The sequence below is a fragment of the Dermacentor variabilis genome, chromosome 3 (assembly GCF_050947875.1).
Source record: "Dermacentor variabilis isolate Ectoservices chromosome 3, ASM5094787v1, whole genome shotgun sequence".
Lineage (NCBI taxonomy): Eukaryota > Metazoa > Arthropoda > Arachnida > Ixodida > Ixodidae > Dermacentor > Dermacentor variabilis.
The window spans coordinates 227,477,474-227,494,451 of NC_134570.1; the positions used below are offsets into that span (position 1 = coordinate 227,477,474).

General features: G+C 46.1%; 1 protein-coding gene across 4 annotated transcripts in view; it reads right to left on the reverse strand.

Moving 5' to 3' along the window:
• LOC142576680 (uncharacterized) overlaps positions 1–16,978 on the reverse strand; it is a 516,248-nt gene that overhangs the window by 335,584 nt on the left and 163,686 nt on the right. The window lies entirely within an intron of this gene.

The following is a 16,978-nucleotide window of genomic DNA, read 5'->3' on the forward strand; positions in this document are numbered from 1 at the left end:
TCTTTAACAATACCACGCAATAGCTCCAAGAATGGAAGCATGCTAGATCTCTAAGGGTGTTTTTGCTTGTGATGGGAGTGTTACAACTAGCTTGACAAGATCCCTACGTTTTCGTCAGTTTGCTGTGCAGACATTTCGCGTGGCCAGGTTCTATTCAGCGCTCGCGCAGTCTCTCTCGTGGATGGATGGATGTTATGAGCGTCCCCTTTGGAATGGGGCGGTGGGTTGCGCCACCAAGCTCTTGCTATTATACTGCCTAATGTCCTACCAAAGTTAAAAAAGAAAAAAAAAAGAAAGAAAGAAAAACAACCATTATGAACTTTCACAACCACATTTTCTGGCCCCCAATTGCGAACTTTGCTTTTGTACGTCTCCGTTTTTTGTCGTTTCCCTACTTTTCTTCCACCAATATTAAAATCGCCTCTTACTAATTTCTATTGCGGACATGTTTACTTTTCCCCTGCCCTCACCGAACCCAAAGGTTTCAAGGAGCCCAGTGGTGCCTAAATCTACCGCTGGGCAGATGTCTTTACATTCTTCACTTCTCTCACACGTCGTCGATTAGCGCTGTTCATGACAAAAATGGAAGCTCATGCGAGCTCAGCTTTCAAACTAAAGATATGTTCCCAAAAGCACCATAGAATCGCAAGACACCAATAGCTCGTGGATATTACCAGTGTTGGTTACCTGCTTTCAACACCACTTCTAAGCAAGCCAATCCGCGACATGAAAAAAAAAAACACAAAAGCGCAGACTCGGGCTGCTCCTGGACTGAGATATGCATCACTACACCCCCTGTAACACATCAGTTATCAAATAAAAGCCACTTGGATACGCATGAAGAATATCACTGCGGGCAAATTCTGGCTTACGGCTAAAACCGCTAAAATTGTGAGGAAGAAGGTCGGTGTTGTAGCTTCGACGGGGCGGCCGGACGAAAGGGTTACGGCATGAGGCCTAAACGGCCGGGGCGCGCAGCGCCGCAAGAAAGGAGCCGGACCGCTCCAGTCGGGGACCAGACAAAGAATGCACTTTTATTTCTCCGAGGGGAAGCAGGAAGGCCACTTACAGCGTTTGGTGCTGAGTGGCGCCTTGATGTAAAGACCCAAAACCGAAACCAGAAGTTAACACAGGATACCACAGTTGGCATGTTGAAAAGCCCGTTGGCATCGCGTGGCTTGTACCCAGTTCGGTCTCTGGCTGCACCCTACCAGCTGGTGCTGCGTTTGTCGCTGCTGCTCTACTACCTGAATACTACTACCCTTTGCAATTGGTGGAAGTGCTGCGTACAACAGAAAATCTGGAACTTTGCAATCGGACACTGCAGCCCGTCTTCATTATGCCGGAAGAAGGACCACCGCAACTACAACCCGCTGCCCCGGTGACTACCGTGGTCTGCCCTAGCCCGTTGCGCCGACGTGACCCGCCCATCTTCAGCGGTATGGAAGACCATGACGTAGAAGACTGGCTCGCTGAGTACGACCGGGTGAGCATCCACAACTACAGGGACGGTACCAAAAGACTGAGTTACGTGTGGTTTTATTTGAACGCTGTCGCCAGTGTGCGGCACCGCAACCACGAACGTGATCTCACGACGTGGGTGGCCTTCAAAACTAATGTGACGGAGGTGTTCGGGCACCCCGCCGTTCACAAGCTTCGCGTGAAGCAACGTTTGCATGGTCGTACGCAACAGAGCAGCCAGACATTTACCAATTATATAGAACATGTTGTCGACCTCTGTAACCAAGTTGACGTCACAATGGGTGAGGCCGAGGTGAGGCATATCTTAAAAGGCATTGAAGATGACGCCTTCCAGATGTTGGCGAAAAATCCGGCAACAACTGTTGCCCTGGATAACACTTCGCTGCTGCAACAGATAAAGCAGTTCGTCCGTGAAGAGGTTGCTCGTCAGCTTTCTCTGATACCGCTTACACTGGGCCACTCAAGCTCTCCATTGGCACAGGCTCTCCATTATGTCATCAAGGAGCAGGCAGCCGGCCACGTTCCGCCTTCTCTCCAGCAGGCTCCAATTGCCACTCCCCTGATGTTCCAGCGTTCGTGCTGTCCACTTCTCTACTCTTGTATCCTGTCTGCACGCCTCACTTCTTTTTTGCATAACGAATCCTTACCAACTAGCTCAGCTTTCTGTCGTTCTCAGTTCCTTTTCGCCGCCGTGAGGGTCTTGGCAGAGCAGAGCCACTGGATTTATCGTCAATATTTGACACGACCGGCGACTCTACTTATCTTGCCGCTTTTGAGGCATCGCCTCCTCTGCCACTGCAGCGTTCTTTAAAGCTAGCTATTGCCAGACCTTACGACGACGCAGCGCGACGAACTTCTTCACTTGCTCCAAGGCTTCTCTTCCTCTTTTGACTGCCAAGCAACATTACTTGGCCGCAAAACGACTGTTTCTCACACTATCGACATTGGCAGCCAAGGACCTATTCGACAGCGTCCCTACTGAGTATCGGCGATCTGAAAGACGCATTGTCGATGACCACATGAACGATATGCTAAAACGGTGTCATCAAGCCTTCTAGCAGTCCTTGGGCTTCACTAGTTGTCCTAGTTAAAAAAAGACGGCGCCATACAATTCTGCGTTGATTATCGAAGGCTTAACAAGATTACCCGAAAGGATGTATACCGGTTGCCACGTATCGACGACGCACTGGCTGTTTGCAAAGAGCGCAGTCTTAACACCTAACGGCTTGTATGAAATCACTGTAATGCCGTTCGGTGTGTGCAACGCGCTCGCCACCTTTAAACGCATGGTGGACGGCATCCTGCGCGGCGTGAAGTGGCATACTTGTCTCTGCTGCCTCTATGGCATCGTCGTCTTTTCCCCAGATTTTCCGACCCATCTTCGCCGTTTAAATCAAGTTTTGACCTGTCTCTAGAATGCTGGCCTCAAGCTTAAGTTGAAAAAGTGCCTATTTGCAGCTCGAAAACTCACTATATTAGGCCGCATTTTCCCCAAAGAAGGTACTCTTCCTGATCCTGCTAAACTTCGCGCCGTAACCGGATTCACGAAGCCCCCTAACCTGAAAGCACTACTGTCCACCACTTGGCAGCAGCAGCCGTGGCAACAAGGACACACCACTAAGCAGTACTTTTTGGTTACGCAGATCGGAGCACAGTAATCGGCAAGCGTTGATTTCTACCGCCGTTGTGCTGACAAGCATACGGCTATCTTGGCACGTGGACTTCACGCCCACCATCCCCGCCAGTCGACATCACCGTGGCCACCTGGTGACATCTCGCAACGCTACCACTGAACTGGACCGCTCCGTGGTGCCACCAGCACTACAAAAAAAGGGATCCGTCTGGTCCTGCGCTTCACTTGGCAGCAGCAGCCATGGCAACAAGGACACACCACTAAGCAGTACTTTTTGGTTACGCAGATCGGAGCACAGTAATCGGCAAGCGTTGATTTCTACCGCCGTTGTGCTGACAAGCATACGGCTATCTTGGCACATGGACTTCACGCCCACCATCCCCGCCAGTCGATATCACCGTGGCCACCTGGTGACATCTCGCAACGCTACTACTGAACTGGACCGCTCAGTGGTGCCACCAGCACTACAAAAAAGGGATCCGTCTGGTCCTGCGCTTCACTTGGCAGCAGCAGCCGTGGCAACAAGGACACACCACTAAGCAGTACTTTTTGGTTACGCAGGTTAGTCTTCGCTTTTATACGGCATTTACCATTCTGTTCTTAACTTTTGTCATACCTGCTGCTGCCAAGGTTACTCCCGCGGTTTTTTAGCAATGCCCAGTAATGCAGAACTTGCTCGCGATGTTGACGCCCTTCGGAAAGAAATCGCAGAAATGCGTGAAAGTTTGCGCATGATGAACCAGCTGTACGAAGAATCGAGAGGGAAATGTGACACTGTGAATGCAGAGAACAAAACACTCGCAAAGGAAAACGAAAAGCTGGCTAGACGGGTAGCGGACCTCGAGCAGTATTCTCGTACAAACAATGTCGAGATCAGGGGTGTGCCGTCCACGCAGGGCGAGAATTGCGTCGCTGTTCTCCAAAAAATTGGCGACAAGATTGGCTGCCCTGCGACACCATCTGACATAGACATTGTTCACCGCGTTCCTGCGAAGAAGGATAAACATATAATCGCACGCTTCTGTTCGCGCACTAAAAAGGCTGATTTCGTAAATAAGGCCCGGAAAGCACGACTAAACACTACTACTCTCGGCTTCCCTCCATCTGCAGAGGCGAAGGTCTTTATTAACGACCACTTAACACAAGACAACAAACGTCTGTTTGCTCAAGCCCTCGAACTGAAAAAGCAGCACAACTGGAAATTTCTATGGACGGACAACTGCCGCATCAAAGCACGAAAGACAGAAGGAGGCCGTGTGTACCTTATTTCTAGCACACGCGACCTTTCACTAATCGCCTCGTAGCTGTCCAAGCCTTCCGTTTTTATATCTAATCAAATAAATATTCCAAACAATGTATTTTTCTTCAGAAGAACTAAAACGTTCACTAAATAACAGCAGGCTCACCCATAAATCCCTGATACACTTCAACATACGTAGCCTCTCAAAGAACTATGATAACATGATAGATTTCTTTACTAATCTAAATAACCCTTTCACTATCATTTGCCTCTCAGAAGTATGGTTGACAAACGCTGATAGCAGGCTACTTGGTATACCCGGATACACAATGGAAGTATGTGTCCGTAAGGATGTTCGGTATGGTGGTTCAGCAATTTTTGTCCAAGATAACCATCCATATCACCGTCGCCATGATCTATCTTTCTCTTGCCCTAACGTTGAATCTGTATTTTTGAAATTCGATAAATCTTTTCTTTCAGCTAACAGTAGAAACACAATAATTGGATCAGTATACCGTTCCCCATCATCTTGCTCTGCAAGCTTTTGTTCTCAACTAGATGCTATCTTGAACATCATTGCAAACGAAAACAAAAATGTTGTCATCCTCGGTGACATGAACATAGATATTAGTAACCCCAATGATAGTCATTGTTCTAATTATACCAACTGCTATGCGGGATATGGCCTAGATTCATTAATAACCGTACCCACAAGATGTCCTCCGTCCGGATCTCACTCTTTAATAGATCATGTATTATCAAACTTACATCTAGAGCAATGTGCTGGCGTAGTCACTGTTCCCATAACAGACCACTATCCCGTATTCGTTCTGCTAAAGTCTATTAACACACCATACCAACGAAACATAAAAACGGCAAACTTTCACACCACTAAGTTCATTAGTCAAATTGCTGAAATCGACTGGAACCCGATTCTTTCTATAACAGACACAATCCTGGCATTCGAACAATTTAACAACAAAGTTAAAAGCGTGTACTCGGAATGTACTAGCCTAACACAAAATATTCGCTGGTTCTCCGCCCCTAGAAACCCATGGATAACAGGATCCCTCTTAAAAAGTATTAAAAAACATGATAACCAGCATAAAAAATTGAAACGCCAACCTTTTAATGCAACTTTAAAGTCGCGGTACATAACTTATTCTAACACACTTACCAGACTCTTGAAAGAAGCCAAGCATTCCTACTTTGAGAAAACGATTGTTAAACACAAAAATAGCACCCGCAAAACCTGGGATACCATTAGGTCCTTTCTTTATCTGTCTTCACCAAACCACGCACTGAACCAACTTAATACAGGAACAAGGGTAGTAACGGAAGCCACTGATATCGCAAATGAATTCAATACTTTTTTCTGTCCTACACATGATCATTCACTACACAGTATACCACAGCCGGTACTCAGGCGAACACCTTATTCATTTTACTTGTTCCCTACATCGCCCAAAGAAGTATCCGATTCAATCGCTAGTTTACGAACTACAGGTCCCGGCCTTGACAATTTACAACCTTCTAAAATCAAATTAGTATCATCTCATATCGCCGATGTACTCGCGCACATTGTTAACTGCATGTTCACAACAGGCGTTTTCCCCGACGAATTAAAGCACGGTAAAATAACTCCTATATTAAAAAAAGGTAACAAAGAATTAATTTCAAACTACCTTCCTATCTGCATGCTATCTTTTTTTAGCAAAGTCATTGAGAAACTACTTGTAACCCGCTTAACAAACTACTTTCACAAATTTAATTTTCTCTCGCCTGAACAACATGGGTTTCGTAAAGGTTATTCAACTGAAACAGCTATAACATCATTCACTGACAAAATAAAACATGCCCTTGACAACTTCCATACTGTTGGTTCAGTTTTCGTTGACTTCAGTAAAGCATTTGACACCATCTGTCATAACATCCATTCTTACAAGTTAGAAGCTCTGGGCATTCGTGGCCCAGCTTTTACGCTCATCCGCAGTTATTTGACTAACAGAACCCAAGTTGTAAATTTCGGAGGTTCACTTTCACGTACTAAATTAGTCACTAAGGGTGTCCCACAAGGCTCACTTTTAGGCCCTTTACTTTTCCTGGTGTACATTAATGATCTTCCTCACTGTTTAACCAGTACTTCATCTATACTATATGCTGACAACACGACTATACTTACTAATAGCAAATGCATTAATACTGTAATAAAACGACTAAATTCTGACCTAAGCAACTTATCTGCGTGGTGCACAAGTAACAAACTTCACATCAACCCTTCGAAAACTCAGTTTATGCTTTTTCATACACATAAACGCGTCATCGCGCCCGCGCCCCCGCTCGTCTTACAAAATCATGTTCTCTCACCTTCACATGAAGTTGTCTTCCTTGGCGTCAAACTTGACCCCCAACTTAAGTTTAACTTGCATGCTGACATGGTCTCAAAAAAAATTGCCTTTGGAATAAGAGTACTAATCCTAACGCACTCGTATTTTCCACAAAACGTTAGAACTTCACTTTATTACGCGTTTATTCATTGTCACCTGCAATACTGCATCTCAGTTTGGGGAAACACATATAGCTGGCACATAATATATCTACAACATTTACAAAATCAAGCCTTGAGGATCATCAATTTCTCTAGTTACATGTCACATGCAGTACCAATTTTCAGTTCTTTAAAAATACTACCATTACATTACATGCTCCAGCTCAAATTGGTTTTACTAATATACCGCACACTAAATCATGAAATAATTTTAGATGCATTTAATAACTCTGCTCTTACCAACACTAACAATACGAGATTTTCCTCTAACAACAATTTTTTACTCCCTCGAATAAACACTAATTATGGAATGTTTACTTCCCTTTTTACGGCCATTAAATACTGGAACAAACCCATATATACTGGAACCCCATATTAAAGCCTGCCGCACAACATTAACATTCAGGAGAAATATGAAGAAATATTTACTAACGACACTACTGGCTACTGATTCATTACTATAAGCATATATTGTCTACAAATCTATTTACCAGTTTTCAATGATTCTGTATTTACCTATTGTATCGACAGCTTTTATTTCTTTGTTATTCTATATCTTCCTTTGTCTTCTTTTTTCTTCTTTCTTAGGCATTTTAAATTTTTGTCGCATAGTCTATATAACATTTGTACTTTGCGTATTGTAAGCATATATTTGTTTCTAATTATCTGTTACATTAACCTCGTGTTCTTTGATATGTGTCATTCCTATGTTTCCATAACGTGTCAATTACTACATATTTATTTATTCATACGCTGTATCGGTTTCATTTGCTTGTGTTTTGAACTTCAATTATTGTAAGCAACTTTTTGTATTTGTTTATTTTTTCATAACCTTCATGTTTTCTTACGTCTGTCGTTGCTATGCTACCATAATGTATTAATTCATGCAATGTTAAATAACTAATAGGAGGTCCCCCTGACAGTTCTTGCAACTACAGGACCTCCTTCTGTACTAATGAATGATGAAATAAAATAAAATAAAAAAATAAATAAGCAGCTTCATTGGCCTATGCTCCTATTTTCGACGATTCGTTCGCAATTTCGGTACTGTGATCGCCTAAACGAACTTCCCCAAGGCGACAACGAACTTTCGACTTGGTCCAAAGCCTCTGATGATGCCATTACGACTTTTCGCTGCCTACTCACGTCTGCCAATCTTGCACCATTTTGATCCAAGCGCACATACAGAACTGCACATTGACGCCAGTGATGTCGGCCTAGGTGCCGTGCTTGAACAACATCTGAACAGTAATGCCGAATACATGGTCGCTAATGTCAGTCGTGCGCTCACCAAACCTGAGGCCAATTACTTGGTAATAGAAAGACTGCCTGGCCGTCGTATGGGCTCTTCAGAAATTTCACCCATATCTCTACGGTCGACCATTTGACGTGGTGACGGATCATCGCGCTCTTTAAGGGCTGTCTAACCTCAAAGTGGCTGAGGAGTTCTATAGAGATTTATACAATACCAGCGGCACCCACAAAGATAATGGAAGAGAGAATAGTCTAGAGGAATTCGAAATTCCACAGGTAACGCCGGAAGAAGTAAAGAAAACCTTGGGAGCTATGCAAAGGGGGAAGGCAGCTGGGGAGGATCAGGTAACAGCAGATTTGTTGATGGAGGGCAGACTGTTCTAGAGAAACTGGACACCCTGTATACGCATTGCCGCATGACCTCGAGCGTACCGGAATCTTGGAAAAACGCTAACATAATCCCAATCAATAAGAAAGGGGACGCCAAAGACTTGAAAAATTATAGACCGATCAGCTTACTGTCAGTTGCCTACAAACTATTTACTAAGGTAATCGCAAATAGAATCAGGAACACCTTAGACTTCTCTCAAGCAAAGGACCAGGCAGGATTCCGTAAAGGCTACTCAACAATAGACCATATTCACACTATCAATCAGGTGATAGAGAAATGTGCGGAATATAACCAACCCTTATATATAGCTTTCATTGATTACGAGAAAGCGTTTGATTCTGTCGAAACGTCAGCAGTCACGGAGGCATTACAGAACCAGGGTGTAGACGAGCCATATGTAAAAATACTGGAAGATATCTATAGCGGCTCCACAGCTACCGTAGTCCTCCATAAAGAAAGCAACAAAATCCCAATAAAGAAAGGTGTCAGGCAGGGAGATACGATCTCTCCAATGCTATTCACAGCGTGTTTACAGGAGGTATTGAGAGACCTGGATTGTGAAGAATTCGGGATAAAATTTAATTGAGAATACCTTAGTAACTTGTGTAGGAGTTGAGGGGGACTTTGGGATAAAAAACTTGGGAGGTTTATTTACATGATTTACAGCGAGCGTCAATTAACAGTCTTAAAGTCATTACGGGCCGGCAGCAACTCGGACGCTGCGGCCCGCGGCAAGAAGCTCGAAAGAGATGAATCAAGGAATGCTCAAGGAATGCTCTAGGAATGCTCCTCTGCTGCTCCCGGTCTGCGTCTTTTAAGCCCTTCGGTGTCACATTCGGCCAATGAGAGAGCCCGCTCAGGTGTCGCCATTTTCAGCCAATCGGCGAGCCCGCTCGGGTGTCGTCATTTTCGGCCAATGGTAGGCGCTCGTCCGATGGAGTCACACCCGGCAAAAAGAGTCGCTGCTTGGTGTTTGTCCGAGGGCTTTCTTCTCCCTGCGGTCTTGCCTTGCTGACTTGCAATGCGCCGTCACAATACATGGATGGGGGCGACGCCGCCAGGTTGTCACGGCGCATTACAGCCGTCTTGCTTCGGGACCCACTTTACCCGCCACAGTGCCAGGCTCTCGCTTCACTTTCGGGAAGAGCCAAGCAGTGAATAGCTCCACCGGCTGCACACGAAGTGGGGTCCGCCAACTTGTTTGCACGTGCCGTGCCTCAGGAATGTGGCATCCGTGTTTCTGCGCTTCTTAATTAGCTGTGGTGCGATTCGATGTGGCCTGGGGAGCTCGAAGTAGGCTCAGGAAATGGTCCCGTATCTAACAGCTCGTCCTCGCCCCGGAAGTTCGGAATGGCCGCTGAACTCAATTCGCTGGCCATGAGGAACGCTGAAAGAACCTGCAGGGTACTGGTGTCGAGCCTCGTTTGACGAACTTCGGGATCCTAGGCCCTGGAGAACATACGTCAAACAAACAAACAAAACACAGCGCTGCACCACGTGTAAGCGCAGGCTCTTCACCTCTGACTCGCCAGGCTATTACTGAGTCAAAATGAACCCTGATCTTTTATTTCCCCAATTTTGACAAAGCAGTTCCAACCACCTTTCCAAACTGCTATCCATTTCTCCCCGAATGCCGACAAGACCAGGGTGCTATTGTTGTTGCAAAACAAAAGGTTGTTGCCATTCCAAACAAACCATCAAAACAGCCGAACATAAGTGACCTAACTACTCGAACAGCATGTTTTCAACCTATCGCAGTGGCGTACTTATCGCACATACTGTTGCCACTGAACAGTCTGGTCAAATTCACAAGTACGTAATCACAAGCGCGCTAGCCTTGTGGTCACTAATCAGCACGCGTACTTGCGTCGTAGGCAAACTTTTCATTACGCCTACTCATGTGTCTTTTTCTAGTCCATACAGGACACGTACCTTAAGAGAACAACCAAACTTGCGTAACTTATGCACACCGCAAAACCCTTTAAAAAACATGCGTCTCCTAATCACTAGTTCTACGCACGCTCACTAAAGAAGTCAGAATATGGCTGTCCCCAACACACACGAGCAACCCAGTCATAAATCTGCTTCCTTCCGTCCACACAGGACAGGCGCTAATGGAACTAAGAACGCTTCTCAGTGTAAACCATGCACTCACTGAAAACCTACGCGGTTAAACTTAGAAATTTTTTTAAAAAACGCTTATATATAAAATAAAAAAATAAAAAAGAAGGTTAACTAAAACACACGCGCGTTACGATAGGCCTCTCACCGATAACCTTGACACTCAGGTTACTCACACACAAAAAAAGAAAGCCTATCTATAGTCGGATACAACTTTAGAAAAAAGGGGAGGCCCGCCGAGGCCCCGCCCAGATGACCGAAGCGCGACGTCCGATTGCCTCCGCGACTAAAATAATCCCTCTCAAAAAATCGTGCTTCTGAAACGGGCAATTCTCGGTATAAATAAAGACTCTTGTATTTTGATGACTGGTTTAGTAGAGCTCTCATGTGCTACAGCACATGCCGGATCGCGACAGAAAAATAACCCCATGCCTTCCACAACGCTGCCCGTCGTCTGCTCTTTAGCTTCATTGCAAGTGACGAAAGTAGAAAGGGCAGCTCTGCATGGCTTTTGCGCTTCTTTACATGTACACGGCAAATATACTACTCCTGATCCGAGCTTCAAATGAATCAGTTGATATTGAACAAGAGCATATATAAAAGAATGCATTTATCATAACCATTACAAACTCAAGATGCTCGGTGTCAGCGAAAGCACAGTGTTCAAGGTGAGGAGGGAGGTCAAAGCTTCGCATATTTCGGGTGGCAAACTGTCGACGCCGTCGCGAAAGCGCCCACAAAATGTGGAGAAAAGAAGATGCAGCACGAAGTATTACACGTTGTGAGCGCCAAGGTCGTGTGCACGATTTCTTTCGCCGCAACGAGATACCGACGGTCGTGAAGATCACTAACGAGTTCTCGAAGCGTATATGGTGTTATGTTTGCGCCCTGGGATTTGCCTGACGGAAGGCCACTGCTATGGTGTGTCTACCGTGGAGGCAGCATTCATCCCCGCATGGTGCCTGCTTCGGGCACACGACTACGTGCACGGCTCGGGTTTCCTCGTGGCTGCGCGGCGTCCACGACTGAAGCGGCCACCGGATCACGGAGTGCTATTCGGCCCCTCCCCGTGCCGGCAGCAATGCAACTCCCCCCTTCCTTTGTCCGGCGGCACCTGCACCACGAACGACTCCCTCTGTGTTTGGGACGGTTTCCAAAGGAGGGCTGTGTTTCGACCCCGTGCCTTGCAGTTGGTTCCCTTTGTCCTATGCGGGCTATAAAACTTCCCCGGCACACCATTCTGACCGACCGCCAGATCGGCCCGACGCCGCAGCGCGGTTCGAGGAAGCACCGGCCACCGAGAGCGGCGTTAGGACCACGGAGGCAGCCCGGACCCTCTCTCTCGACCTTGTTTCGTCCGTAGGGTCTGTGTGGGGAATCTGGGGACTGAGGAGTGTTATTTAAGCAGCTTGCAGCTGCTCTGTTGGTCTCTCTCCTGATAACGACCACAACATGTAAACACTGTATAAAGAATTCTTCGCCAAGAAAGCTCTCCTCGTCTCTGACTCTGCGTGAAGTGGGGTCCAGACCTCCTGCCGGCCACACATATCTCGGCACATGCAAAAATGGATCTCCCATCACTGAAGCGGTGAACTGTGCATCGCCTGCTTGTCGACATCTGATTAAAGCATGAGAAGAGGAACCACAATTCGCTGCTTATCGACCGGGATGACATGGTGGAATCGCTACCTTCTTGACGTGGAGCGCTACAGGCAGAAGGCCGAAAGATCTTTGTCCTAGACGGGACATGGTTGACGGCGGGACACACAGGGTCGATCATGTGGAGAGACATCGTGGTGCAGAAGCGCGGACACCTGCACGCTCGAGCAAATCGCCTGTCGACGGGTCCGAAACAACCTTCTGGAAAAGGCCAGCACCTGATTGTGATGCACATCGGCAGCAAGGATGGCTTCAGCGACGGCTGCTTAGATAGATTCCGTGACCAAAAAACAGGCAACTACCACAATGAAATGGACGGCAATCGCTTTGAGGGATGGTTTAATGACGTTCTGCAGAAGTTGCCTGCTGGTAGCGTCATTGTTTTGGACAATCGACCTTACCATTCCCAGAGAGAAGAGAAATTGTCAATGACAGCTTGGAAGAAGGAAAAAATACAGGAGTGGCTCAAAAGCAAAACCATCACCTACAGCGAAAGGATAATTAGAAAGCAGCTTCTTGGGTTGGCCGCGCTTTCTGAGCTACATATCGTAGACAATGCAGTGGAAAGGGCTGGATGCATTGTACTCAGGCTGCCACCGTACCACTGCGATTTAATCCTATCGAGCTTGTGTGGGCAAAGGTGAAAAATAGCATCGCTGTGGGCAACGGAGACTTCAAGCTGTCCACAGCCGAAGACGTCTTGAGAGAAAAAATCAAGCACAGGACGGCAGAAGACTGGAGGAAGAACATTCACCACGTGATGGACCTGGAGGTAAAGTTCAGGCTTGATACGTCTGGAAGTGACCGTATTCAACCCATCATCATCCAAGTGGGTGAAGATGACAGTGAAGAAAGCGACTCCGACTGCGAGCTTTCCGGCATTGAGACACTCGATGAAGCATAACAGCTTCTTATTAACAAAAGAACAGCCCTTATTAGGGCTACCAAAATTTTTCTGGTGGGTTCGCAGCAGCCAAGCATTCTCCCGTGATCTCTCAAAAAAATAAGCAGTTCATTTGGTGACATATTTCTTTTAATCGAAGCCCAATTCTCAAAAAGTATCGTCCTGCACAGATCATGCTCAATATAAGATTTGGCATGAAAACATGCTGAAATGCTGGAAAATCTGAATGCAAATACAGTTATTAACTCTGAATAACTATGTGGGGCCCAAAATGCTCATTCGGGCAGCCACTGTCCACCTTCACACGAAAAAGCAGTAGTCAACGTGAAAGTGACAGCCACTCTTAGCAGCCTGCACGCCAAAGCATATTGTGCTTTGAGTGCAGTTGTGCTGCCCCTAATGTTTTTTCCAGCCCGTTGAGATGAATAATGCCAATGTCAGAAGGCCCGAAATACTCTATTGGGCAGCCACCTATGAGCATGACGGGCCCTGTGATGAAATAACAGTCGTCGGGGCATGCTTGAAAGGCACCTTTAGTATTTCACAGCGCAGCCATGTCGTAGCCATTGCAGGTGAAGCAGCAGTAGTCAATGCGAAATTGACCGCCACTTTTAGCAGTTTGCGTACAAAAGCACAACATGTGGTCGCAATTCATTTTGGTTACCTGGCCCAGGCAAGTTTTGCGAATAAGAACAATTATCAAACATCATTAGCTTAGTTAGGCCCAGAAAACTAATTTGGGTAGCTATTAATAGCAGTAGTCGAGGGCACGCTTGAAAGGCACCATTAGCAGCCTGCACGTCAAAGCGCAGTCAAGCTGTCGCCACTGTTGGTGAAACAGCAGCAATCAATGCGAAAACGACAGCCACTGTTGGCAGCTTGCATGCAAAAACACATTCATGTGGCGGCATTGCTTATTTTGGTTACCTGGCCCAGGCAAGTTTTGCGAATAAGAACAATTATCAAACATCCTTAGCTTAGTTAGGCCCAGAAAACTCATTTGGGTAGCTATTAATAGCAGTAGTCGAGGGCACGCTTGAAAGGCACCGTTCACAGTCTGCACATCAAATCACAGTCATGATGATGATGATGATGTATGGGGTTTTTTGGCGCAAGGGCCAGGTATGGCCAAAGAGCGCCATGTCTGTGCTAATGGGTTTGCAATGTACTTATGATTACTATGAAGTTGGTGCGACGTGGCCGTAAAGGGGCCTTAAAATATACGCACTAAAGTGCGCAAAATCTGTATAATAAAATTATGGCGATGACGTATGACTTGTACTATGAACATTTAGATGCATTTAAAAAGAATGATACGATAGGTAAAATATAGCAGATTATAAGAAATGATAGAGCACTACTGCCTCCTTAGGGCTCTTGAAACACAAGGGCCTGGAGGCATGTGCTATGCAAGACAATTATCACAGTGGCATACTCTGGAGAGAGGAGGCGCTACGAATGCATGGGGCTAATAACATGTAAGACTACATCTCTGATGAAACCTAATACTGTGTCTGCATTAAAAAGCGGCTCTGGACCAAGAAGCATTGCAGGATGAAGAGGAATGTGCTGTTGGTATGCTAATGAAAAATGTCTCTTTCTCTCAGATTCGGCTTCCCGACACTCCAGGAGGACGTGGAGTACGGTCAGCCTCTCCCCGCATCTACCACAAGTTGGAGGCTCACTTCCGGTGAGTAGAAAATTATGGGTGCCAAACGTGTGTCCTATTCTGAGACGACAGAATAGGACATCTGTTCGGCGTGATTTTGTAGTAGAGGGCCAGAATCCTAACTGTGGTTTTATCAGGTGGAGCTTATTATTCGTTTCCGCGTCCCACATGCGTTGCCAGTGGTCCCACAATCTCCTTCGCAAGAAAGGCCTCAGATCTGTGACAGGCACCGCCGCAGTAGGGTTTACAGTTTGCGATGCGATTGACGTGGCCATCTCGTCCGCCAGAACGTTACCCTCAATGCTCCTGTGGCCAGGCACCCAGCATATAATGATACGCTGGTTAGATATGTACGCTTTACACAAGACGGTGTAGAGTTCACTAAGTACAGGATTTTTGTGTGTATAGACTGACATCAAGGCCTTCACGACGCTTAGGGAGTCTGTATAGATCGCTGCTTTTGGAAGTTTTGATTTTCTTATTTGCTTCACAGCAGAAAGTAATGCGTAGGCCTCAGCCGTAAATATGCTTGTTTCCGGATGCAGTACGTCGGATTCCGAGAAGGATGGGCCGACGGCTGCATAGGATACCCCGGCATTTGACTTCGAAGCGTCTGTGTAGAACTCTGCACAGGAATGCTTGTGCTGGAGTTCTAGGAAATGCATTCTGATTTCGGCCTCAGGAGCGTGCTTTGTAACTTGAATGAAAGATGTGTCGCATTGTATCAGCTGCCACTCCCAAGGAGGTAGCAGCTTGGCTGGATGCATTAGGCGAAGCTCGGGGAGTGGGACATGTATCTCATCACTAAGCTCCCTCACTCGAAGCGAGAAAGGCTTTCTTACAGAAGGACGATTATGGAATAGTGTAGTGCAGGTCATATCGTTAACAGCGTTAAAACATGGATGTTGATGATTGGAGTGTATTTTTAGGAAATATGTAAGGCTGATGTAAGTTCTCTGTAGATGGAGCGACCATTCATTTGATTCCGCGTATAAGCTGTCAATCGGGCTTGTTCTGAAAGCACCAGTGGCTAAGCGGATACCTAGATGGTGGATAGGATCTAGGATCTTTAGTGCGCTCGGAGCGGCAGAGTTATATACGACGGCACCATAGTCCAATCGTGATCGAATTAGGCTCTTATAAACATTCATCAGACACTTCCTGTCGCTACCCCATGTTGAGTGGGATAGAACTTTAAGCAAGTTCATTGTCCTTAGGCATTTTTCTTTAAGATATTTAATGTGCTGTATAAAAGTGAGCTTGGAGTCAAGTATAATACCTAAAAATTTGTGTTTTTTGTTGATAGGTATTTGATGTCCACTCAGTTGAACACAAGGATCTGGAGCCAGGCCTCTCTTTCTAGTAAAAAAACACAAGAGCTTTTGTGGGGGTTGATCTTAAATCCGTTTTCGTCAGTCCACTTGCAAACCTTGTTCAGGCCCTGCTGTACCTGACTCTCGCATACTGCGAGGTTGCAGGATTTAAAGCCTATTTGTATATCGTCGACGTATACGGAATAAAAAATGGCCGGTGGCAGTGAAGCATGTAGTGTGTTCATCTTAACAATAAAAAGAGTGCAGCTGAGCACACCTCCCTGGGGTACACCAGTTTCCTGCGTAAAAGGACGTGACAGTGCATTACCGACTTTTACACGGAAGGTACGGTTGGACAAATAGCTTTCTATTAGGGCGAGCATATTGCCACGGATGCCCATTCCCGACAAGTCTCTCAAGATTCCGTAGCGCCACGCTGTGTCGTACGCCTTCTCCATATCGAGGAACACGGATAGGAAATATTGCTTATGTAGAAAGGCGTCGCGAATGTTTCCCTCAATGCGCACAAGGTGATCAATTGTAGACCGCCCTTCCCTGAAGCCACACTGAAAGGGATCAAGCATTTGGTTTAATTCCAGGAAATGTATGAGTCGCCGATTAACCATTTTCTCAAACAGCTTACAAATGCAACTTGTGAGGGCTATCGGGCGGTAACTTGATGCCAACGAAGGATCTTTACCTTGCTTCAGAATGGGAATCACAATCGCTTCTCTCCATGCAAGTGGAAGATATCCAGCAGCCCA